This window comes from Pinus tabuliformis, chromosome Q (assembly GCF_031772625.1).
Source record: "Pinus tabuliformis cultivar Carrire ecotype Pingquan chromosome Q, CPIR1, whole genome shotgun sequence".
Classification (NCBI taxonomy): Eukaryota; Viridiplantae; Streptophyta; class Pinopsida; order Pinales; family Pinaceae; genus Pinus; species Pinus tabuliformis.
Window position 1 is genome coordinate 1,196,770,585 of NC_142296.1, and position 25,933 is coordinate 1,196,796,517.

General features: G+C 38.1%; 1 pseudogene across 1 annotated transcript; it reads right to left on the reverse strand.

The window, feature by feature from the left end:
• Positions 1–10,222: 10,222 nt before the first annotated feature.
• Positions 10,223–17,510, reverse strand: LOC149224033 (endochitinase 4-like; annotated as a pseudogene). The gene is made up of 5 exons (XR_016249690.1): positions 17,178–17,510; positions 16,948–17,062; positions 16,604–16,850; positions 15,583–15,673; positions 10,223–10,344 (listed from the first exon to the last, which is right to left on the reverse strand). The product of XR_016249690.1 is annotated as an endochitinase 4-like (transcript).
• Positions 17,511–25,933: the final 8,423 nt, after the last annotated feature.

A 25,933-nucleotide genomic window follows, 5' to 3' on the forward strand; every position in this document is an offset into this window, starting at 1 on the left:
AGCATACTCAAGTTCAACTCTTTGCATAGTTGTGAAATATGGAGACTATATTTATGATCCATTTAAGTAAAATACAACCATTAATTGTCATGACTCTGCATATAATGTGAGTTCTGCATATATTGTTGGTATATATATTTTTAACTCTGTATGTAGGTAAGTCCTGCTTAGTATTCGTTCAAAATTTGGGGTCGAAGGGAAAGATTGTACTTACATAAAGTGTATTGAATCCTTCAATTAATAGGATGGAAACAATGGATTTATAGTAACATTTCGAAGTATGGACCACATTTAACATTCATGCATATTATAATGATGAAGTGTTCTCATCAATTTGTCTGTCATGATCCATTATATTTTTCTTATAGGCACATCAAACCACTACGGTAATGACATGAAGTTATTATTTTTCCCATGAAAACTTCTTTTACCGCTTATTCTCTCCCTCTATTGCTCAACGATGAATAAGTCATCAAATAATTTACACAAATAATTCTATTATTACTATGAAAATATGTTTCCACTCTCTCCTTCACTTTTATAGTATAAGTTGTTATGTTTTTGACTGGGAACTTTGATTTAAAATGTTATATCTATTGGAAAGGCAGAGGAGACAATGCACGAATTCACACATAAAACACGAGCTGCGGCTCTTTTGTTAATCACATAAAACTTTATACTTACAATGAACTGGGTGAAGGGTATTTAACCTTTTCCAACTAGTTACTTTCCTAAAATATCTTGACATGCAACCACATTGAACCACACACTCAAAGTCGTCTATCACTTAACTCGAGTTGACTCAACACTCAAATACTCAACCACTCAAACACAATTTGATCTTGTCTACTACATCTTCCTCTTCAAATATCCATTCAACCATGGACTGATGCCACAATATTGCATCTTCAAATTGTCTTCTTTCCTCTGCTTCTTGCGATTCATGTTCGTGACTTTCTTTCTGCCATATTTCTAGATAGCAAAATCTTATCTCTTCTTGACTCCATTGCTAAAAAATGGTTTCAATGCATTGATATTTTTCTTCAAAAACATCTATATCATTATTTTCACCTTCATCATCACGTACTGCTACTTTTTTCCTATAATCTGCAAACTCAAGATCATTATTCACCATTTAATTCTATTCTCTTATTACAGTTGATGCTTTCAAACTTGCATCAATTTGTTTTATTGGTTTCTGAATCCATTCTTCAATGAGCTTCAAATATGCATCAAATTTATTAACAATCTCGCTTTCAACTTCTGCTCCCATGCTATTTTGAACACCTGCATATTCGAAAACAATGTTAAAAACATATTTAATATGAGTCCCTTCAGTAAGAGCTTCCTTCTCTACATCCGGCTTCTTTTCAACTGCATGAAGGTTTTTTTTCACTGTTATGTTGTTAGTGGGTATTCTCATAAAAAAATATTTAATAACTTTATCATGTTCTTGATCATTAGCTGCTACAAGATGGCATATTGTTTCATGAGCAGTTCCAACTACTTCATATATTGTTGCTACAATGGCAGCTTCACCCTTCAATGTTTCATCAAATATTGTTCTTACCATATTGGCATAATCAATCCCTATTTCAAAAAAGAAACCTCACATATCATCAACATAATGTTCATCCCCACCATGGTGGGATATCTGAGCATGCATGTGCTCATTGTCAATTTCATTGACAATTTTAACTTCACCAAATCCATCAACTATGGCTGGATTCACACATTCACTTATAACTTTGCAATCATCATCCACATGTGTCTCGTCACAGTGGGAGTCACAATCATCTGCATCATCCAATTTACAGTGGATTTCTTGAATTTTTATTTGCTCTTGCTTTGTTTCACACATAGAGGCTTCAACTTCTGTCTCTATAATATTTGTTGCATCTTCTTCATCCATATGCATGCTTGCATAATGGGTTTCAGTTTTATGGTATTGAAAACCATCATCCACTTTTGAGTGGGGTTCTCCAAGCTTTGTTTTTCTCCTAGAGTCTTGCTCATATACTCTCAGATCCACGGTTGAGTTCTTTTCTTTTGACATAACATGATGTTGCATGTCACTCCCCCTTGCAACAAACTCCTCTTCTTGGAACTTCCATGCTTCCTTGGAAGTTCTAGCTTTTTCTACCTTGCACAAACACTTCACATCAAATGATTTTTTTATAAAATTCAATGCTAAAACATCACATAATGCATCATATGGGTTATTGTATTCATACTCAATTGACTCTTTAGCTCGAAGAAAAGTTAACATCTTGATTACCCAATGATCAAAATATTCACCTGTAAACATAGGAGGTGGTAGAAAATCAAAGCTACACCAATCACCCTTGATTTCCTCTTTGTCTTCTACTAGACTTTGCAGTTCCACGGCTACAGCCTAAACCTCTCTGACCATGACAATGATCTTTGTCTCTTCTTTTTTATTTCTTTTGTTAATATGTTTAGGTTGCGCTTTGCGACCCATGATTGCAGTCTTTCCTTTTCTTATAGCTACTATGCTAATTGCATAACGTTGTCTCCCATATCGCCCCTAGAAATAAATATGATTTTCATTATGCACCCCCGTAAGGCACAATCTTCAGCCAAAAAGCTATCATGCTTAACAACATGGAAAAATAGTTTTGTAGACTAATAGAGCTTTTCAAATCCTTTATGATTCAAAACACTTGATAAAAATACTTTATGAACCACTTTATGAGGAGCCTTTTTAGTTTTATACAACATTCTTTTTCAAAAAATAGATTTCATGTATTAATAAAACTCAAACGCATAACCTTCACATGACTTTTCAAAAAGTGTGCCCACCAATAAAACCTTTTGAAACTTTGAATTTACACTTCCGATGATAATTTTTGAAACTTTGACTTTTCATACCACATTCAAACTTGTGCACGTGAATTTAATAATCCTTCATGTGGTTGATACTCGGTCTCATCCACTTTCTTCAGGCCTAACTATGGTCTATCAGAGCGGTGCTAAAAAATACATCTACTCTGTAGCTGAACAACCTTATGGATCGACAATAGATCTTCTCGCACCCCACCTTTTGAATATGGCTAGCGGCTTGCTTGTGCTTGACTATGGAAGCTTTCTTAATCGCCTAGTAGCACCCAATTTGAGATTATGGCTTAGCGCAACAACAACGAAAAATAATTTTACAATAGGAGTTGAGGTGAGTGAAAAATAAAGTTACCTTAGGGTTTTGGCAACTAGAAGGGTGATTTAGCCCTTGGGGGTCCTCTAGCAAGTGAGGGAAGTTAGTATGGTTTTGGTTTGTCGATTCCACTTCCTTAAGATGATCTAGGAGGTTGAACTATATAAAGTAACTCTTCTTCAATTATTTACCCCGATGGGCCAATTAACTTTGGTAAATGTGGGAGGAGGGTGTTATAGGGACCATTTATTCAAGTTCACTTGTGCCTTACAAGGTGCAGAATTTGAAACAAATCTTACACTTTTCCAAATCAGAATTAATATAAGAATCAAATTCCTTGTGTTTGCACATACTTGATTGTAACCAAAAAATGACTCATAAAGGTGAGTATTATTGTGAAACAAAATTCCAACATGTTGATGCATTGGTGGTTTGTGGATTTGAGAATTTATTTAAGACACATAAGTTATTTTTTATTGAGTTATGTTGGACACCTAATCCTCAATGGGTTAGTGTAGAAGCCAAATGGAAACAAGGAGTCCAAGAGACCTTGGATGTGAAACCAAATGGTGACATTGTACTATAAATGTAAATCATTTGTTAATAAAAATGGTACTCTCATGATTTATCCCTCAGATTATTCTTGTTGCCCATGTGTGTTTAACATGGTATCAGAGCGGGCGATCTCCTGCCCTGCTCCAGTGTGAGCCACCTGTTTCTGTGGCCTTTGTAAACCAATGCTCTCCTCTTGATTATACTTTTCTGAGCATTTCTTAGAATAGAGGATGTTACCTCTATCAGCGCTGCCATTCCTCTGTTGTGAGCAGTCCTGGCCCTCTGCGACTTAAATTCTCTATTCTGAAATCCTATCAGCCATATTTTAGCTGCATTCTCTGCACCCACTAACCAATAGAGAATCCTGGCAGCTCTGACTCATTATTCCCCTGCGACTCATTATTATTCCACTGGCCTGTTCCTTCTGCTACGCTGCTCCTGTAACTGCTCCACCTGCTCTCTCCCATGCGTTGCTGAAATTCCAGTTCTTGAAAGGCTCTATACGCAGCAGTCATATATTTATAACTCCTACCCTGCCATAACTGATTCTGCACCATTCTGTGCTTTGTTTGTCATAATTCATTCTGCTGCACTCTGTTTGTCATAATTCCTACCTGGAAATGTTTTACTTAAAAAATATTTCGAGCTTTTTAGCGATTTAGAAGTGCATGTGAGATTAGCAGCGATTGTGGAGAACGCTGCTCCGGTGGAGAACATTGCTCCTGTTTTGAAGAACCTTGCGCTGCTCTCAAGAGCCCAGAAGAAGCCGAAGCAGCCCACATTCGCCTTCTCACGGATTCAAAAAAAAAAAAACAGCCGAGGAAGGAGTTGTTGAAGCTCGCTATGCATCACCTCTATCTGCTGCACATTGATAAAGATGCTGCCAGGTAGAAAAAGAATCCACGGAGATACCCTAAAACGTGCACCCAGGCAGAAGAACTATAATTGAACACATACACAGTCTATATGCACGTTTCATATTCCAGCTATGGATAGAGATTAACTACTTTGGTTGAAGCGACCTTTCAGAATCACCTGTGGCGGAAGCTGAGACGTGATCTTCACTGAAAGTTGAATTCATGCCCAAGCCGAGAAATTGAAGGCCGTCAATATTGAAGATTGCAGACAAATTCAGGGGCGTAGTTCTTTGTTCCAAGCAAATAAATCCTTTGAGGCCGAGTGTATCTTTTCGGAAGCCGAATACCTCTTTGTGCATAATCACGTTGTTGAACATTCGTTTCTGAGGCTGTGTACTACCACAGAGGCAAGTTCCGAACAATTCCCTGAATGTATAAAGGCCGAGACCAATTCATTTGATGCTCGTATTAAGGCCGAATTGTTCCAGACAGAGGTTGAATTAAATGTTGCAACGTGGCCAAATTCTGCAAACCGTGTCCATCGCTGAAATCGGTCGAAAGGGTAGAGACGGAATACCTATGCAGAAAGAAATCCCCTTGAGAATTTCCCTTGAGGTCTCCAACCGAGGAACCATTTGCTGACACAGCGGAAGCGTGGTGAACAAGCACTCTGTCTGTTTCCCAATTGTTATTACGATGCGTGGAGTCTGTGAGCCAACATATTCTTGTTAGGATTGCGTAGCCTCGTGCCCATACCTAACTACTTCGTGGTGATCCATGCTCAGATGAACTAAATATATGGGAAACATCTGAAAACTTAACCAGCTCTCAGACATACAATTCTCCCGATTCTTTGCACAATATTTGGGATCATTGTCTAGGTCTTTATGTATTCTTTACAGCACACGATTCTATTCCCATCGCTCATATATATTCACGCAGATATTTAATGAAGAATATTTTTGGACATACACTATTGCCGCTCCTCCATTGATTTGGATGCCTTATTAGTGCAGGTTGGATCCTGCAAAGATTTGATTGACCAAAACTTTAGAAAATTTATTGCATGGTTGTTAGACTTTTCGACTCTTGTTGTATTGTGATACAAATTTACAAGCTAAGTTTAAGAGCACTCCGTCTGTGGGAATAACGAAGAAAAGAGGGCACCACTGATCTGGGACTGAGAGGGTGCCACGAATGCGTCCATTCATTTGACGCGGCAAGCACTCCACGCTGGTAAACAACGCTGCTTCTGCTCTTGTTTTAAAAAATACCGAGATTCTTCGAATGCTAGATTCTTGAGCGCTGATCAAAACTCTAGTGACTCTGCAATTGAATGAAATTGTGTGTTGGCTCCTTTCAATGTTGTGCTAATTCTTCTTGAGCGTGATTCTGCATCCTGTGCGTTGTCTTAGCCTCCTGCGTTGAGGTTTGAAGCAGCGTGAATATATTATTGATGGAACTAGTGACATGTGAATGCCATATGATATGCATTGAGCTGGTTTCCATGAAAATTTCCATGTAATTGTGCGTTGAAGGTTGTGTGTGTTTAACAGATTTTGGTAATTATTGTTGTTTTTCCAAGAGAAGGTTCAATTCTCTGAGATTGGTAGAAAACGCTCAAGTTGTACTATTATTAAGCGCTTTGCTATAGCAGCACGAAGACATGTATCCTCGATTGGACGATGATGTTGCTTGCAGTATGCACAAGGAGTCGGCCCAACTACACACATATTAGGAGACTGCTTTATTTCTAGAAGTGTTAGCTTTCGAAGAAATGGCAGTTAGATTAACCAAATGAAGTTTCTTGAGAAATCTGCTTCACGTGATTTGTACTGGTTCAAAGTGGAAGAGAACAACGATGGATAAAGCCTCTAGAAAGTTATAAGCTTTACGGGTATTTTACGCTTGGTCGACAAATCGAAGCCTTTGAAAACAAGTCAAGACGGATTCCAAAGAAGGACACTGGGAAAACAAATAAAATTCCTCGAGAGTTTTGCTTCAAGAGAATTGTGCAGTCTGTATACAACAATGGATTGGTATTTGATCCTGAAGTTCTTGATCTCACAGAGGATGATCTAATAGAGAAGTTTACTGCTGGTATTTCTACTGTGACAGTGCTTTCTAGTATTTGAAGGATTCAAGCAAGTTTGCAGTTGCTGCTGCCCCAGTGTGGCTTTGTATTTAAAATTCATTATAGTGCATTAATTCCTTGCTTCAACTGCTGCATAAAGAGTTTGGTGGGCTGATTGTAATCTTTTATGGAGAAAAGTTTAGTCAGTTGTATTGTTAGAACATATTGCTGGTCATGAGTAAACTCTCATTTTTTATGTAATGGATTGTAATTAGTGCTTGCTGGTTGCACACTGATCATTTGCTGACATTTATAAAGGATATTACTGTATACTGTGAGTGGGTATTACTTTTCTGCATTGAGTAGTAGTTGTGATCAGTTTTTAAGGTGTAAATCTGACATTGAAGAAAAAATGGCCAGAATCAGTGAAGTATTAGAGTTCATGAAAACTCTTATACAATCTACTGTTGATGACACATTACAAATCAACAAAGGATCTCTCTCATAAATTCAGACATGCTTATATAATGCACAGGAAAAGATCGATTTTTTGCAGCTTGAATCACGGCTACAGCAAGAAGAGCTACATCAAAATAGACATCATTCTGAACTTGTTTCTGTTCAGAACATTGAGACTGCAACCTGTCAACAACAAGACAATAATGTTACAGTTCATTCAGATTTAGCACCCCATAGAGCAGCAGTTGTCCATGCGATGCAGAAACTCAGTCTGCACTTCCCAAGCCCATCATCAGACCTTGGGAACAACTTGTCCACAACAAGCACAGAACTGGTCTTGGATATGACAAGGACTTGTCCTTTCATATTCCAAACTACGCCAAGCCCATTCAGTTTCAAAGTGCTGGATTCATTCATGACAGTTCACCTCCAGCTATTCCAGACTCTGCCTCTCTTCCACAGCAGCAACAACAACAACAACAACAGATTGTGAAATGCCAACACTGTGACCGAGTTGGCCATTTGAAAGATCACTGTTTTGATCTTCATCCATGTAAGCACTGTCATAAAACTAGCCATTCTTCACATAGATGCTTCAAAAACAAACGTCCTGCAAGAACAAAGATTCATCTTGGATGGATCGCTTCTTGGGAATGGGAATCAACAGCCAAGAAGATATTCCAAACACATGTCAGAACTTGTTCTAGAGTATTGAACAGTCTTGCAGCTGAGTTTTCTCCATCTTCTCACCTTGTATCTGACAGGGGGGAAATGATGGTCATCTACAAGCTTCAAAGTCACATCAAGCGAGCCTGAGCCACAACCTGCCACACCAGTTTCAGAGTTGTAGCCAGAGACAAAGATGCCCCTGAGCATGCCTTCAGTTGGCAATCTGGGACACTTCCTCTAGCAGAAGACTTTAGCCTCTTGCCAGATTCGGAAGAATTCCAGGAACAAAATTGAGAACACTTCCTCTAGCAGAAGACACCAACTTCTTGCCAGATTTGGAAGAGTTCCAGGAATTGCATTAAGCATTCCAGAGTTGTTGGTCATCCTTAAACCATCACAGGTTGAGACTTCCCTTTTCAGGTTGAAGTTCTCCCTTTTATGCGGGGTGAGACCTCCCTTTCATGGTTGAAGGTTTCCCTCTTTAAAACAATAGGAGCACTTCCTCTAGCAGAAGATTTTAGTTTCTTGCCAGTTTTGGAAGAGTTTCGGGAACTGCACTAAGCGTTCCAGTGTTGGTGGTCATCCTTAAACCACCGCCCTTTATACCAACATTTCATAGAGCACATTCAGCCTAGTGTTGCCATGCATTTTTGCACATTTTGTATTACAGCTCTCTTCTTGGACTCATACATAACCCTTTGGCTTAAGGGGGGGAATGTTGGACACCTAATCCTCAATGGGTTAGTGTAGAAGCCGAATGGACAAGAGGAGTCCAAGAGACCTTGGGATGTGAAACTCAACGGTCACATTGTACTATAAATATAAATCATTTGTTAATAAAAATGGTACTCTCATGATTTATCCCTCAGATTATTCTTGTTGCCCATGTATGTTTAACAAGTTAAAAATAAGGCTTCCATGATTATAGACTTTACAAAGATTATTTCATTATATGTCAAGCATTTTTTAAAAATCAATGCTTATATATGTAATCTTGTCACATAATTATTTAAAGGGATCTACATCAACGAAAAAGCCTGTTGTCTTATAAACATGACGTACATGAATGATGTTGTAGTTTATTTTTAATTAAATACCTTTTATATTGATTTATTTCAATGGTGAAATATTTTGCTGGATTCATTATGTTATATTATCTTTAGAGACTTTAAATATAATTTTTTATTTGCTCAAAAATATAGTTAAGATTAAAGACACATTATCTCTCTAAAAACAATATGTCTTTGATCTAAAAACAAAAATAAAATTACCGATGTTATATATTATTTATATGAAAAATTTCTTAAGCAATAATTTAAAAATAATACACATTATTATTATTTTTTTATTATGAAAGTTAAACTATTTATCAAAAACTATTTTAAATATTATGTTAAAAGCTCTATATATTAGTGGGAGAAATTTTAAAGCATACGTAGAAAAAGGAAAATCAAAATTACAAGCAGAATGTGAGCTCTAATTCTATGAGTCTACGTAAAATGAGTCCCTGTATGTAAAACTCCTCCGGAGGCATGACTTCAGCCGATTTAAAAAATGGAATGAAAATATACGAATGATACTTAAAATATTCAATGACAATTTAAGAAACATGTTTATAATAAAAAATTAAAAAAAATAAGAATGCATATCAAGATAATATTACATGTTTATCCATGTTTATCCTTTTTAATAGCACCTATTTATCTTTATATTCCTTTTTTTTGTTTAATACAAATTTTGTTTTCCTCGATTGGGCAAATTAAAAAATGAAGACATTCTGTTTACTTTGAAATGTATATATTCGTGATAAAAGGTGGTCTTTCTAATGAGTTACTTTTGACTGAATGCATAATTCGTTATTATTTCAACATTATCGGGGTAAAAGTTGCCATTTTGTATTACCCATAATGTTTACCCATATCAAATCCTGTGGAAATCTCGACACAAATGTAGTGATTTCAACCATTCGGGATCACTTTTGTGAAGAGCAGAAAGAAATCGCTCGTTCTCATTATGCGAAAGTTGTCACTTTATTTAGAAATTTGTCCTTTTATTTAGAGTCGCAGAATTGTATCATCCTACATACGACCAGAGTTGAACCCTGCTCTGCTATGGTAATACCCATAATCAATACCCTGAATCGCTTTTATTGAGTGCAACACGATATTTTTATTACTGACGTAATATGATGGTTATGAAGGCGATGGCCAATTATTGTTAACAGCTAAGTTAACAGGTAAGATTGCTTCCTGGGTCTACAACACGCTGACTGCAATAGGTGGTGTAATGACTGTTGAAGTCGTAATTTCAACGCAGACGCCAGAAACCGTCGAGCAAACCCGCCGGAGAGCTCTCGGGTCCATTTTCCGGCGAAGGGAATTTCCGTACTCTTGAACCCGAGAAAATCTGGAGCAGACGCGTGGCTCTCCCCTAACATCAGCCAACGTAGTTTTCTCGGGCGATAAAGTTAGGTGACAAACGACCTTCTGATATTGTTGTCCACCGTCCGATTTGATTGAACGCCCTCCACCGTTGATTGCTCAAACCTGCATACGGCCCTGCATCAAATTAAAACTATTGCGTGGAGTGTTAAATTTTTGGGTTGACCGCCGTGGAAGAAAGGACATGAAGTTTAATGTGTCAACGTAGAATTAAGTGGTGGCCTTTAATATGGTGATGGGCATACGTCCCATTTTTTATATATATTTGTTTATATACGGCATGTATTAAATATATGAAATCGTATGTAATAAGTTTTTATGTTTTGAGTGTTGACCTTTTTTTTTGTATGTATGGCACACGGGAGGTAAAGACAATGTGTGTTCGCAGCAGCGAGAGAGAACCAGTGGATGTATGCACAGCAGTGCACACGATATACTTGGTAATGTTTTGTGTGGCATTTTGAAAAACAGAGGAGTAAGAAAAACCATGTGTGGTTTTGCACAGCAGTGCATAAAGAAAATGGTGGAGCGAATTTTTGTAAGCCTGTGTAAATTTTTTTACAGCAGTAAATTTATGTAAACTTTTATTACAGCAGTAAGTTGTTTTTCACAGCAGTGAATGTAAAAGGGGATTTACAGCAGTAAACCCAGCTCAGTGAATTCTCAGGTGAAAACAGAGTAAATGTTTTTTGTTGAATGTAATTTTTTTTGTGTGGTGAATCCCTCTCAGCAAAGAGGATGAATATGTATCAGGCATATATTTTAATGAATGGAAATGTTTTTATGGTGGTGAAATACTCTGTTCCTCAGTAATTTTTTTTAAGCTTCCCTGTGCACAAAAGATCCTGGAGTGAAGGAAACAGAGCATTGCCTCTGTTGTGTTTTATATTGTTTGTTTTTGGTATTTTGCATCAAAAATACCCAACAGTGGTATCAGAGCAGGCTCAGGCTCTTTAAAGAAGTTAAAGAAGCTGAAGGGAGAAGGTTGTTGCTGCAGCAAAACTTCTCAGGAAGACAGAACACTCAAACAGCGAAGGATTCAGGTATTCTTCAAAGCTTTCTTGTTGGTTACTGTTGAAACAGTCAGTGTTTAAACACACAGTCAAGGATTTGAAGCCATAGTTCAGAATGCAAGGAATGGCCAGCACAAGCACTGGTATGGGTATGTTTAACACCCAGCTCCCACAGTTTAATGGGAAGAACTATGACTACTGGTCAATAACTATGACAGCCCTGTTTGCCTCTCAAGATTTATGGGAAATAGTTGAAGATGGTTTTGAAGAACCAGCAGATGAAACTGAGTTTAATAGATTAACTCCAGCAGAGAGAGATCTGCTGAAGAGCAATAGGAAGAAAGATTCAAAAGCCCGTGTGTTGTTGTATCTAGCAGTAGATCAGAGTATGTTTCCAAGGTTAGCAGCAGCTAAGACAGCTAATGAAGCATGGCAAACCCTCAAGACAGCCTATCAAGGCATGGAGAGAGTGAAGACAGCAAAACTACAATTGCTGAGAAAGGATTTTGAGAATCTGTGCATGAAGGAGTCAGATAACATTGACTCATTCTTCACTCATGTGATTGGTGTAATCACACAAATGAGAACTCATGGAGAAACCATTGAAGACAGAAGGATTGTGGAGAAAATATTGAGGGTCTTACCCTCAAGGTTTGATGCCATAGTCACCACCATTGAAGAGACAAAGGATCTCTCAAACTATTCAGTTGATGAGCTATATGCATCACTGATAACACATGAGCAGAGGTTGAGTAGGAATGAAAACTCATCTCTTGAGCAAGCCTTCAAGACCCAGATGTCCTTTGGAAGAGGAAGAGGTCAAGGCAGAGGAAACAAGAGAGGAAGAGGCAGAAGCCAGAACAGAGGTGGAAGGAACAGCCCATCAAATGCACAAGGAAGAGGCAGCAATCAAAATCAGAACCAAGGTCAAAGCAGCAGCCAACAAAGAGAACAACATCATGCTCAAGGACAAAGGTATGATAAATCAAATGTTCAATGCTATTATTGCAAAAAGTATGGACATTATGCAAGTGATTGTAGAAAGAAACAGCATGATATGAACAGTAGACAAAATGCAAATGTTACAAGAGAAAACAACAGTCAAAATAATGTATTGTTAGTTTGTAACATGGCTGAAACAAATAGTGAAGATATATGGTTTTTAGACTCAGGTTGCAGCAACCATATGACCGGAAACATAGCCTTCTTTTCTGCCCTAGATAAAAATTTGAAATCAGAAGTCACACTAGGAACTGATAGTAAAGTGTCTGTTATGGGAAAATGAGAAGTAAAAATATTTTCAAAGCAAGGAGAAAAGAAAACCATAGCAGATGTCTACTATGTCCCCGGAATGAGATGTAATCTCTTGAGTATTGGACAGCTTGTCCATAAGGGGTACAATGTTTTCTTTAAAAATGATGTATGCACCATCATGGATATACCACCCAGCAAAAGATGCATTGTTGAAGTGAAGATGACAAGGAACAGGATGTTCCCTCTCTGGATCAGGGCAGACATGAAGAGCAAAAGGGAAATGGCAGCAGTCACCGAAGAGGCCTTCCAAAGCGTGCCAAAGGATGAGAACTGGTTATGGCACTTGAGATTCGGGCATCTAAATTTTGGAGGTCTAAACTTATTGAGCAGAAAAGGAATGGTGAAGGGATTACCATTGATAGAGAAGCCGGACAGCGTTTGTGAAGGTTGTATATTGGGCAAACAACATAGAGAAAGTTTTCCATCAGGGAAAAGCATAAGGGCAAAGACACCCTTAGAGATCATCCACTCATATTTATGTGGACCGATGTAAGCTCCATCACTAGCAGGCAGCCAATATTTCCTAACATTCATTGATGATTTTACAAGAAAGACTTGGATATATTTCCTCAAGAACAAAAGTGAAGTCTTTGAGAAATTCCAAAACTTCAAAGCACTTGTGGAGAACCAAAGCGGGCTGCACATAAAATTATTGAGAACTGATAGAGGAGGTGAGTATATCTCAAATGAATTCCTAAAGTTTTGTAGAGAAAATGGAATACATAAACAGTTCACAACTCGGTACACTCCGCAGCAAAATGGAGTTGCTAAAAGGAAAAACAGAACCATCATGGAGATGGCGAGGAGCATGTTGAAGGCAAAGCATTTGCCAAATGAGTATTGGGCTGAAGCTGTACATTGTGCAGTTTATATATTTTACAGGTGTCCTACAAAAGCAGTCTTGAACAAAGTGCCAGAAGAGGCATGGAGTGGGAGAAAGCAAGGAGTCACCCACATGAGAGTTTTTGGGTGTGTGGCCTATGCACACATACCAGATCAGCTAAGGAGGAAGTTGGACAACAAAGGGGAGAAATGCATCTTCATTGGATACAGTGATGAATCCAAAGCCTACAGGCTGTACATCCCATCTACCAAGAAGTTCTTTGTAAGCAGGGATGTTCAATTCGTTGAGGAAGAAGCTTGGGATGGAAGCATAGAGAAAACAGTGAATGTCAAGAACTGTTTGTCTCATGATGAAGATGAAGAGGAGGTGGCTGAAATGCATCCCCAAACAACAGCGCCAACACAAGGACAGCAAGGGACACCATTGAGGATAAATGAATGTGCTTCTCCAAGCACACCACAAGGAGGAAATTCAAGTGCATCTTCAAGCACTTGCACACCAAGTGAAAGAGGTAAGAAATTTAGAAATCTAAGTGACATTTATGATGAAGGAATGAATTCTTTGTTTGCCTTGTATTGTCATGTTGATGATCCTATTCATTTCGAAGATGCAATTAAAGAGAGGAAATGGATAGAAGCTATGGATGAGGAGATGAATGCCATAGAGAGAAACAAAACATGGGATTTGGTTGAGTTACCAAAAGGCAAAGAAGTCATTGGTGTGAAATGGGTCTATAAGACCAAGAGCAATGCTGAAGGCAAGATAGAAAGGCACAAGGCAAGGCTGGTTGTCAAAGGGTACAAGCAGCAGTATGGGAGAGATTATGAGGAGAATTTCGCACCGGTTGCAAGAATGGAAACCGTGAGAGCAGTGCTGTCCATAGCAGCTCAAAACAAATGGAAAGTCTACCAAATGGATGTGAAGTCGGCATTCCTAAATGGAGTGTTAAAAGAAGAGGTGTACATTGAACAGCCTCTCGGCTATGAGAAGAAAGGTGAAGAGCACCAAGTGTGCAAATTGAAGAAAGCTCTTTATGGGTTGAAGCAAACGCCAAGAGCATGGTACAGCAGGATAAATTCATATCTATTGGATAATAAATTTGAAAAATGTGAAGGAGAACCCACAGTCTACATCAAGGAAAATGATGGTAAAATTTTAATTGTTGTCTTGTATGTAGATGATGTTATTTTCACTGGAAATGATATTTATCTTATTGAGAATTTTAAATCAGTGATGAAGAATGAATTTGAAATGACTGACATGGGTTTGTTGAGATACTTCTTAGGCATAGAAGTAGAGCAAAATGAAAAAGGAATTTTTATATCTCAAGCAAGATATGTAAATCAAATTTTGAGCAGATTTAAGATGGAAGAATGCAAGGCAGCAATCACTCCCACAGTGATGGGATTAAAGCTCAGCAGAGAGGACAGCAGCAAGGATTTTGATCCTAGCTTGTATAAAAGCATTGTGGGCAGCCTTATGTATTTAACAACAACTAGGCCTGATTTAATGTATGCTGTTAGTTTGATTTCCAGATTTATGGAGACGCCAAAGGAGGCACATTGGCAGGCAGCAAAAAGAATTTTAGGGTATGTCAAAGGTACCAAAATGTTTGGAATTTTATATAATGCCTCAGAACATTCAGATTTGGTTGGATACACTGACAGTGATTGGGCTGGAAGTGTAGATGATCGGAAGAGAACTTCCGGTTATGTTTTTCATATGGGTTCAGGAGCCATTTCATGGGCTTCTAAGAAGCAGTCCATTGTAGCATTGTCTACAGCAGAGGCTGAATATGTGGCAGCTACAGCAGCAGCATGTCAAGCAGTGTGGATGAGAAGAATGTTGAGAAGCTTAGGCCAAGAGCAGGCAAAAGCGACAGTGATTTTTTGTGACAATAGCTCAGCTATTGCATTGTCAAAGAATTCAGTGTTTCATAAGAAAACGAAACACATTGATACAAGGTTTCACTACATCAGAGAATTGGTGAACAATGGAGAAATTGTCCTAGAACATTGCAGGACTCAAGAACAGGTTGCAGACATCTTGACAAAGCCACTTGATCAGAAAAGCTTTGAATTTTTGAGAAAGTGTCTGGGTATGACCGAATGCCCAGCTGTTGAAATTAAAGGGGAGTGTTGAAGTCGTAATTTCAACGCAGACGCCAGAAACCGTCGAGCAAACCTGCTGGAGAGCTCTCGGGTCCATTTTCCGGCGAAGGGAATCTCCGTACTCTTGAACCCGAGAAAATCTGGAGCAGACGCGTGGCTCTCCCCTGACATCAGCGAACGTAGTTTTCTCGGGCGATAAAGTTAGGTGACAAACGACCTTCCGATATTGTTGTCCACCGTCCGATTTGATTGAACGCCCTCCACCGTCGATTGCTCAAACCTACATACGGCCCTGCATCAAATTAAAACTATTGCGTGGAGTGTTAAATTTTTGAGTTGACCGCCGTCGAAGAAAGGACATGAAGTTTAATGTGTCAACGTAGAATTAAGTGGTGGCCTTTAATATGGTGATGGGCATACGTCCCATTTTTTATATATATTTGTTTATATACGGCATGTATTAAATATATGAAATCGTATGTAATAAGTTTTTATGTTTTGAGTGTTGACCTTTTTTTTGTATGTACGGCACACGGGAGGTAAAGACAATGTGTGTTCGCAGCAGCGAGAGAGAACCAGTGGATGTATGCACAGCAGTGCACACGATATACTTGGTAATGTTTTGTGTGGTATTTTGAAAAACAGAGGAGTAAGAAAAACCATGTGTGGTTTTGCACAGCAGTGCATAAAGAAAATGGTGGAGCGAATTTTTGTAAGCCTGTGTAAATTTTTTTACAGCAATAAACTTATGTAAACTTTTATTACAGCAGTAAGTTGTTTTTCACAGCAGTGAATGTAAAAGGGGATTTATAGCAGTAAACCCAGCTCAGTGAATTCTCAGGTGAAAACAAAGTAAATGTTTTTGTTGAATGTAATTTTTTTTGTGTGGTGAATCCCTCTCAGCAAAGAGGATGAATATGTATCAGACATATATTTTAATGAATGGAAATGTTTTTATTGTGGTGAAATACTCTGTTCCTCAGTAATTTTTTTTAAGCTTCCCTGTGCACAAAAGATCCTGGAGTGAAGGAAACAGAGCATTGCCTCTGTTGTGTTTTATATTGTTTGTTTTTGGTATTTTGCATCAAAAATACCCAACAATGATTGACGCGGTCGTTAACTTCGTCGGTGTTTCCACCGTTGCATTCTACTGCTCCATTGATTGCTTGAATAGTTGCCCCGAATCCCTGACCGGATGTAATAGCGGTGTGGCAATCGCTGTTCACATTCCAAAACCAGAGAGCTGTCTTCCACGAGGTTAGGTCGTCCTGAGCCACCAATCCAGGGTTATTCAGCAGATCCACTGCCAGATAAGCTCCAGCTGCACCATAGTTTGCATTTCTGCAAAAATATTCAACAGTTAATGGCCACCAAAAATTCGAATAAAAATAAATAAATACTCACGAACAATTGCTTGCCTATAAACCCATACACATACCCTGTGAGTTGCAAGGGGCCACGGCCGTAGTATTGCTGTCCAGATGCGCATGGATATTGTGTATTGGTGGAATCACAGTAGGCGCTCTTGGCTATCTCCTCCACGTAGCACAGATCTGCGAATCAGTTAGACAACATGTTTGTCAATATAGATGAACAGCCGATTCTAAACTAAAATCTTCAATCTACTATATATTTAGATGCCATGCGAAAATAAAATTGGATACATACTGCCAGTCTCGTGAGCAACATTGGCGAAGAAAGCAGCAATTTCTCTCTTGTTGTCATCGGATGTTCCGGTCGTGCCAAAACTAAAAATGCTTTGGCCGCATTAATGAAGTCGCTGTATGTATAAAAGGTCTTTCCTGCGTAGCCATCAGCAGCAGCAGATAAAATTCCATTGAAGAAATCTTGGGTAGCAATATCCGAAACAGCTCCGCGGCAGATAGAAAGAGCGGAAAGGGCAAAAACAAACCATAGAATAACAGCGCCCACAGTGAAATGAGTTGCCATATTGGTGGTTATTGTGCAGCAGTACTGTTGTTATCGCTGGTACAGACACAAAGACAAGTACGGTGCTTTGCTCTGTGGAGAGAAGAGGATTTGTTGCTTATATAGCCATCGGGATTGTACGCATTTGAGATGACGGCATATTCCCACCCTCTTATCACAACCATTTGATATGTTGACGCGTCTTTAAGCTTCAGGGATTTTGTTGACCTCAATTCCGACTTTATCGCAATTTCTGCACAATTTAGTTTTAGTTTCAGACTCGACGTCTAGCCGCCCCTTTCCGTAAGTCGTGAGTGACATGGAACAGTTTGAACATTTTTCCCATTATTAACGTGCGCCCCCCAGTAACACTGAACCTGTCGCGGATTCAATAATGTAATTCTCCTCGTCTCACGCACCTACCTAAGAGTATGGCAATTCTCCTCCATCTCAAACACCTAAGAGCATGATAATTCTCCTGCGTGTCACACACGTAAAGATAATTCAAATGAAATTACAATTTAAATGGTAAAGATAAGATTAAAATGAAATTATTCAATTCCGACATGATTTAAATGGTAATGCTAAGATCAAAATGAAATTGTTAAGTTTGTTCGGTTCCATGTACTGAATTATAAGAATACAATTAAAATTATAAAATATTGAGAAGGATTAATAGCCAAATAAATTTTCAACTACTCAAGTTATAAAAGTTGAATCACGTTATGACATAATTAAATAAAAATATAATTTAAATTATAATAAATTAAATTGATATAAAATTTAAAATTTGAATAGAAATAAAATATATTTCAATAGAATTATTTTTTAAAAATGTATTGATAATTTAGATAAAATTGTTAAATTTGACTCGTGTACTGTCATAAAATTGGCATAATTACACATTCAATAAATACTAATAGATATCATTTCATGATAAATATTAAAATATTAATTTTATCCATGATACATCTCATGTGATTAAAGAAATAAAATATTATAAAAATTAACTAAATTATAACTTTTCTTTATATTATTATTTATTTTAAAAGAAGTAATATATAGAGTAAAAATATATATCTATGGAGATTTACGCCACTTTATCATGGAGATTTGTAGTGTGTCAATAGCGTTTGTTACAATATCATGGCTTATCAATATCATTTGCTCAAAAAACTGTAAATCCCCTCATATGATAGTTGTTTATATGCTTTTTTTTCCATTTTTTCCTTTTTTTTTTAACTAGCAATTGCACCAAAAGTTGCAATAGAAACGCCCTAAGGGTGTAGCCTAGGAAAGAGTAGCATTAAAAGTGACAGCTGCAACATGTGGAGAAAAAATGATGGATGTGGTTAATGCTCAAAACCAATTCAACAATTTGAAACATTTTGAAATCATAACAGAGTAGGAAAGAGTAACATTAACAGTGAAAGTGGCAACTACAACATCTGGCGGAAAAATCATAGACGTGGTTAATACTCAAAACAAGTTCAACAATTTGAAACATTGTGAAAGCATACAAACTATTAAGAGCTTTAATTCTCTATTGTATAAGTCAAATAAAAAACAAAAGTGAAAAATAAAGTTAAAAAGATCAGTAAATTGAAACCATAATGCATACGGGCCAACAATGTCTGCACCATGTCATCCTAGAGTTGGAATCCTACACCATGTCACCCTACAGTTGGAATCTCATTGTTTTGCATGATTTCGTTTTCCATCTTGAATTGAGAGGAGAGGCAGCATTAGCAAATTCAATTCTTTCTAAGCAAACTTATTACATATGATAGATTTTGAAAATAAAAGCCAAAATCAATTGTCCTAAATAAAGTCACTCAGAAAAAGTTCTGAAATGAATTTCAATATCTAAAATTTCATTAACATGATGAGAGACCACTATTCCAAAAACAAAAACATAGATTTTTCCTAATGTAACAATCTAGTTTGAGCATGTAGGATCAAATTTGATGAGATCTAAAATTTCATGGAATGTATCTTAAAACCCCACACAAATGGAACTTCTATAGTACATGAATAAGGGATCTCAAATCTCGGTTTCACAATGTAGGAATTTATAGGGTAAGTTCCTCAGAAAGAACACCAAAAGGACACCGCTCACAACCAGATCACAGATCAATACACCAGTATTTTTGACGTGGTTAAAACCCTCAAAGAGGGAAACAATCCACGGCCTGCTCCAACGTGGCTACTACAGGTAATTTATTAATCAAAGAATGAAAATTTACATAAGCTTCTCTCATGCACGGATTACCCGAACAATGACCCTCCATGCGCTTTAAATAGAACTCATGGACCAATCGGGTGTCAAGCCACGGATCAAGTGTCGGTAATACCGAGGAGAGAGTGAACCGTCGGATCACTACATATCGTGACCATCGGATTGTAAGTTACAAAATGTACAACGGTAAAGAAACACACTTTACCTAACTCTATACCTAACTCTATACTAGACCAAGTTGAACTTAACTATTTCCTATGTGTCGGAATATCCTAACATCCCCCCTTAAGAACAACTTGGGATAGGATTGAAGAATTTACAAATATGACACAATAGGAGAAGGAAGGAGGCACTAGAGCCTATCCCCCCTTAGTGACAACTTCCTGAACTCCAAGCATATATCGAAGTTTAGTGAACTTCGCCTCTCTGAGAGCCTTTGTGAAGATGTCTGCAACCTGATCATCTGTTGAACAATATTGCACTTCAAGAACATGGTCATGAATGAGCTTTCTGATGAAGTGAATGTGTAGTTCAATGTGTTTGCTACGCTGATGCTGGACTGGATCTTTGCATAGCTGAATGGCACTTTGATTATCACACCAAAGTGTGGTTGGATGTTGCTACTCAAAGCCAAACTCTGATAGGATCTGACGAAGCCACAAGGCTTCCTTACTAGCTTCCACGGCACCACGATACTCTGCTTCTGCTGACGAAAGAGAAATGGCAGCCTGTTTCTTACAAGCCCATGTAATAGGTCCTGAACCAAGAGTGAAGACATAACCGGCAGTAGACTTCCGATCATCACGGTCACCAGCCCAATCAGAATCAGTGAAACCAACTAATAGAGGAGCTGCTTTGGCACTGTAATGAATCCCAAACTATACTGTACCTCGAACATAACGAAGTATTCTTTTAGCTGCTTTCCAATGACTTTCACGGGGGTTTTGCATAAAACGAGCAACAAGGCCAACAGCAAAGGAAAGGTCAGGACGAGTATGGGTTAAATACAAGAGTTTTCCTACAAGTTGACGGTATAAGGTAGCATCAACTTCAGGAGAAGTACAAGAGACTGAAAGTTTGACTCCAGACTGAAAGGGAGAAGGGGCTGGCTTACAGTCTTCCATGTGAAAATGACGAAGAATATCACAAGCATACTTGGACTGGGAAAGGGAAATACCCTCCTTGGATTGCAATACTTGAAGACCGAGAAAATAGTGTAAGTGTCCCAAGTCTGTCATTTCAAATTTCTTTTTAAGGCTGGACTTCACATGGTTTATAAGGTTGGGATCACTACCAGTAAGAATAAGATCATCAACATAAAGAACAAGGATGATAAGAGAGTTGCCCACTTTCTTGGTGTAGACAGTATTGTCAGAATAACACCTAGAGAAGCCAGATTCTAAAAAAAAGCTATCCATTTTGGCATACCAAGCCCGAGGAGCTTGCTTGAGACCATAAAGAGATTTCTTAAGTCGACATACAAGGCTGGAGTCTGTTTGGATGAAGCCAATGGGTTGTTCCATATAGATTTCTTCATGCAAGTCCCCATGCAAGAAGGCAGATTTAACATCCATCTGATGGAATTCCCATTTTAAAGAGGCAGCAAGGGAAAGAACAAGGCGGATAGAGTTCATTTTGGCAACAGGGGAGAAGGTTTCAGTGTAGTCAATGCCTTCAACCTGTGAAAAGCCCTTAGCAATAAGACGAGCTTTATGTTTATCAACTTTCCCATCTGGTCCATACTTGGTTCTGTAAACACATTTACATCTAACAAGTTTGTGTCCCTTTGGTAGAGGAACAAGATCCCATGTATCATTTGCCAACAATGAATGATATTCTTCATTCATAGCTGCTTCCCAATGTGGATGGCCTGAAGCTTCTGCAAAAGTGTCAGGATCATGATTTACTGGAGCTTGAGCCAGTAAAGAAGAGGCTCTTTCAAACTGAGAACGTGTACGTCGCTGATCTGTAGGATCACCGGCAAGATCACCTACTGCATCCCGAGTAGCACGGACCCATCTTGGAAGTTGAGGATCCTGAGAAGGTGGGGGAGGATTGTCATCCTCACTTTCATCATCTGAAGAAGAAATGTTTTCAAAAGTAGAAGAGATAGGAAGAGGTGGCACATCCGCTGGACTAGGCTCGCAGGCCGATTTATTTTCATCAAATTTTACATCTCTTCTAATGATAACATTTTTGGACTTAAATGGAATAAGTCTATAACCTTTTACATCTTCAGAATATCCAACAAAAGTACATTTCTCACTCGTAGGTTCTAAAGCTTTATGCTTTTCATCTGGAATATGGGCCCATGCTTCACTTCCAAAAACACGAAAGTGACTTACATCTGGTTTAATGGAACTCCAAGCTTCTTCTGGAGTGATATTCTTTAGAACCTTAGTAGGAGTGCGATTTATTATATAATTTGCACAATTAGTTGCTTCGGCCCAAAAACTAAGACTGAATCCTTTAGATTGCAGCATACAATTAGCCATTTCCTTTAAGGTGCGATTTTTCCTTTCAGCTACACCATTTTGTTGTGGAGTGTATGGAACAGTATGTTGCATTTGAATTCCATTTTCGGTGCAAAAGTTGATGAATGTGTTTTTAACATATTCTCCACCATTATCAGTTCTTAGCTTGAGAATTTGATGTCCAGATTATTTTTCAACAAAGGCTTTGAAGGCCAAAAATGTGTTAAATGCTTCGCTCTTGAGTTTTAAGAAGTATACCCAAGTGCGTCTGGAGAAATCATCAATGAAAGTTAAGAAATACTTGCAGCCAGAGAATGAAGCAACAGGAAGTGGACCACATAAATCACTGTGCACAAGCTGTAAAGGGGCTGAGGCGTGCCAAGAGGCACATTTTTCAAAACTGTCCCGATGATGTTTTCCGAGTACACATCCGGAACAAACACCATCTCTGCAAGATACCATAGGAAGACCTGTCACCATATTTTCTTTACATAGATGCTGAAGGGAGCGATAGTTTAAGTGACCAAATCGCTCATGCCAAAGTTTGCTCACTTCATCATTATGAGTAACAAATACTGAGGGAAGATTTGATGACCCAAAGTTGTGAAACTTATACAACCTTGTGGAATCATCAGCAATACCAGTAGCTAGAATCTGTTTAGGATCTCTCAGATCCTTGATTTCAACATCATGAGGTGAAAATTCAAAAATTTTACCTTCACCTGAATGAGTTATCTGATATACAGATAGAAGGTTGCAGGATAAGGTTGGAACACATAATACATCATTAAACTGACCATTGTCTAGATGAACAGTTCCAATCACTACAACATTAAGAGATCTATCATCACCAACATATATATTTTTGGTGTTACAATCATTTAAAGAAGAAAACATGGCTTGGTTTTTGGCCATGTGATAAGAGGCTCCAGAATCAATGAGCCACTCATGAGAATGAGAAGAAGAAGATACATTTAATGCATAACCAGACTGAGATGATTGACAACGACATGCAGAAAGTGCCATTCCTGAAGTTGAAGTTGAAGTATGCTCCACATGGATGTTATGTTTCTTCATTGCGGCTTCCAAGGCTTCCATCTTCTTAAAGCATTTAGATTCTAAGTGGCCATCTCGATTACAAAAGTTACAATGTCTATCAGTCTTATTCCATTTGTTTTTATTGGTCTTATCATTTTGCTGAAATGATCTTTCAGTTTGAGGCTGAGTTTGCTTAGGACCCTTGTTTGGTTTAGGACCATTCTTTTTAGGATATGACTTCTTAGGATTCTTTGAATTTGGTTGCTACTGGGCGGCTAACGCTTTCTTGGAATACTTTCCAAGATTAAGAAGACCAAGGTGTAAGAGTTTTTCTTGTTCTCTTATTAAAGAATCACAAAATGAGTCAAAGGAAGGGGCCTTGTAGTCTTTTCCTTGACAAATGAAAGCTTCCCTTGTAGAATGGAAGGTGGAAACAAATAGAGAGTAGGCTGGTCCCAACTTAGTAAGGATGGAATAAATAAGGTTACTATCTTCTTTCTTAACCTTAACACCTTCCAAGAGATATCTAAGGGTCTTGAATTTGGACAAGAAATCTTCAATGCAAGAAAAATTATTAGGATCCAATGTAAACAACTCATTTTCAAGTTGATGGGCTCTAATTTCATTTTTAATCCCAAAAAATTTAGTGATTTGTTCCAATGATTCATGAGGAGTATCAAGTTCTGCAATATGGAATCTAAGATCAGGAGAAATAGACATCCCTATCAAACCACGTGCTTGATCTTGTCTATTTTCCCATTTTGTAGCCTTGTCTTCATCTTTTGGTTTCTTCTCTTGGCCTGTGGCTATTCTGTAGAGACCTTTACTTCTAAGTAAATCTTCCATGTAGGATATCCATTGGAAGTAGTTAGTGCTGTCAAGAATGACTTGGCATGAACTTTCCATTTTAAAAAAAAAACTGAAGCTGAAGATGCTGAAAGTAAGTGTTTCAATGGATAGATCTCAAAAAATTAGGCTGTTTTAAAAAAAAACGGCTCTGAAAAAGGCTTCCGGATGAAGAGGTTATGGTTTTTTGAAAAAAATATGTTGAAGTTGCCGGCAAAGTGCGCGAATGTGCGGGAATGAAAAAATCCGCCCCCACAAAATGGAGACTTGAACCCAAGACCTCTACTCTCTTAAAATAGCTTTGAACCAATTGATCTATACAAAAAATTTGAGAGAGAGAGGAGGGGGGGGGGCCTTGGTTTGCGTGCTTGCCTTGAGAAAGCTCTTTTTCCCTACAAAACACAAAACACAAAACCCAACACGGGCATGCAAAGAAAACGAACCTTATGGCTCGAAGTTAGCTTTAGCCAAAAAACTAGATATTTTTAAAAAATGAACCTTGCGGATCAAAGTTAGCTTTAGCCGAAAAACTAAATATTTTTCTCAATGTTTCTGATTTTCCGAGATCACACTAAGGTGCAGGGAAAAGAGCATACGCATGAGAAAAATCCTTCCTTTCTGTTTCTGATTTGCCCAGATCGCACAGAGTCGCAGGGCAAAGAGCATACGCAGAAATTAAAGGTATAGATCCGGTTAAAAAAAAGATAAATAAACCGAAACCAAAATAAGCAGAGAGAAAATAACAGTAAACTGCAAATAAAGACTGTATACCTCCAGATCTTAAAAATGACGCAGCTAGGGCTACCGGAAACCTTTTTGCGTGAAACAAAAGGGGTTCCTCACTGGAACAGATGCTCCGAACACAACAGAGCAGTCCTCTCAGCCCGAAAGCAGTCAGAAACAACAGATCTAGGAAACGGTAGTCGGATGCAGTTCTACCGGCTTCAGATTTGGATCACCAACAGACGCGGCCCTCAAATAGCTCTGATACCATGTAGGAATTTACAGCGTAAGTTCCTCAGAAAGAACACCAAAAGGACACCGCTCACAACCAGATCACAGATCAATACACCAGTATTTTTGACGTGGTTAAAACCATCAAAGAGGGAAACAGTCCACGGCCTGCACCAACGTGGCTACTACAGGCAATTTATTAATCAAAGAATGAAAATTTACATAAGCTTCTCTCATGCATGGATTACCCGAACAATGACCCTCCATGCGCTTTAAATAGAACTCATGGACCAATCGGGTGTCAAGCCACGGATCAAGTGTCGGTAATACCGAGGAGAGAGTGAACCGTCGGATCACTACATATCGTGACCGTCGGATTGTAAGTTACAAAATGTACAACGGTAAAGAAACACACTTTACCTAACTCTATACCTAACTCTATACTAGACCAAGTTGAACTTAACTATTTCCTATGTGTCGGAATATCCTAACACACAATTTCTTTCAAAATAAGATGAAAATACAAATAATAGACTTACAATCAAAGTCATGGAAGCAATTTTAATATGTTAACATGAAAATACTAAAATTGAGAAAAGACATTCCAAAACAATTTAATGAAAATGGTCTTGAGTTTCATACCGGTCTCTGAATGCAAATATGAATTTGTACAAGGACCATAGGATATGTAGACCCTTGTTGTTAAACATCCTTGAGTTTAAAATATTCAAGTTTTGAGTAGGTATCTTGAAATCCAAGACAATGTGCATAATTCATATCAACATATTTAGTTTTATTGTTTTCTTTTGGTTCAGGAATTTGAAGGTGCTTGATACTTTTGAAGGGTTATGATTTCAAAGAGAATTTCTTTATCCGAGGTGTTGAAAATGGTCTAATCAGTTTTGTTATTTGATTATTTCTATGATTTGGATTTGAATGGATCG